General features: G+C 45.7%; 1 pseudogene; it reads right to left on the bottom strand.

Annotated features, from left to right (window-relative positions):
• Positions 1–868: 868 nt before the first annotated feature.
• LOC121013939 (40S ribosomal protein S8-like) lies at positions 869–1551 on the bottom strand (annotated as a pseudogene).
• Positions 1552–1642: the final 91 nt, after the last annotated feature.

Below are 1642 nucleotides of genomic sequence, written 5' to 3'. Positions count from 1 at the left end.
TTTCAATCATGCATAAAGTAAACATTTACTGTTATGTTAACTTTGCCTTTTAAATTTTTTGCCTTTTAAGTTTTTTTTTTAATGTTTATTTTTGAGAAAGAATGAGCAGGGGAGGAGCACAGAGAGAGAGACAGAGAGAGAGACAGAGAATCCAAAGCATGCTCTGTGCTGTCCGTGTAAAGCCCAATGTGGGTCTTGAACCCACCAACTGTGAGATCATGACCTGAGCCAAAGTCGGACACTCAACTAACTGACGGAGCCACCCAGGCACCCCTTTGCCTTTTAAGTTAAAAATTTTTTTTAATGTTTATTTATTTTTGAGAGAGAGAGGGAAAGAGAAAGAGAGAGAGAGAGAGAGAGAGAGAAACATGAGCAGGGGAGGGGCAGAGAGAGAGAGACACACACACAGAATCTGAAACAGGCTCCAGGCTCTGAGCTGTCAGCACAGAGCCCGACCTGGGGCCGGAACCCACTAACCTGAGATCATGACCTCAGCAGAAGTGAAATGCTTAACCAACTGAGCCACCCATATATATACATATATATATATATATATATATATATATATATACACATTTTTAACTTCTATGAATATATAGAAGTTTCTATATGAATATATATACATATATATACACTTAAAAAAATTTTTTTTATATTTATTTATTTCTGAGACAGAGACAGAGCATGAGCAGGGGAGGGACAGAGAGAGAGGGAGACACAGAATCAGAAGCAGGCTCCAGGCTCTGAGCTGTCAGCACAGAGCCCGACGCGGAGCTCGAACTCACAAACCGTGAGATCATGACTTGAGCCCTAGTCGGGTGCTCAACTGACTGAGCCACCCAGGCGCCCCATACTTTTTTTTTTTTTACAGGGCATAATAAACACCTTTATTCCATGACCGAAGATAGGAAGGAGGAAGATTTATTTGCCTTTCCGGGCTTTGATTTTCCTCAGATAGAACTCTAGCTCCTTGCCCTCCAGCACATAGCCATCTGCTTGGCCACACTGGCCTGGTCTTGAAGCGATGCATGCAAGAAGCTTGCCCTGCTGGAACCGCTCCTCCAGAAGACTGCTAATTTGGCATTCTTTTTCCTTTCATCATATTTCTTCTGAATTTTCTTTGATCGTTTTTTGTTTAAAATCTCCTCCTCCTCGGGAGTCAACTTGGCCCCCTTCTTGTGGCCCAGGGGCAGTGCATAGTGAGACCCGTACCACTGCCGGTACTGTGTGCTATCAATGAGCACGATACGTTTCTTCACCAAGGTCTTGGTGCAGACCAGTTCGTTGTTGGATGCATTGTAGACAATATCCATAATCTTTGTTTTGCGCGTACAACACTCAGAGCCCCAGGAGAAGTTCCCCACGTCCAGCCTCAAGACACCTTACTGCCTCCCCGAATTCGGACTGCAGGTATACGGCGGGGGCCAATCTTAGCGTCGGCAGCGGGGCGTCCCAGCTCCTACTTCCGCGTCTCGTGGTAGGGCTTTCTCTTGCCCCGGTCTTGCGGTGCTTGTGCCAGTTGTCCCGAGAGATGCCCATAGCTCTCGGCGCTGGCTGTGAAAGGGTTAAAGATATTTTTTAATCTTTTAATTTTTTTTGAGAGAGAGGGAGAGAGAGCATGCATAAGCTGGGGGGGGGGGGG

Source organism: Herpailurus yagouaroundi, unplaced genomic scaffold (genome assembly GCF_014898765.1).
Source record: "Herpailurus yagouaroundi ecotype Mexico unplaced genomic scaffold, PumYag 200, whole genome shotgun sequence".
NCBI lineage: Eukaryota > Metazoa > Chordata > Mammalia > Carnivora > Felidae > Herpailurus > Herpailurus yagouaroundi.
This window is presented reverse-complemented; position numbering and strand designations above follow the sequence as displayed.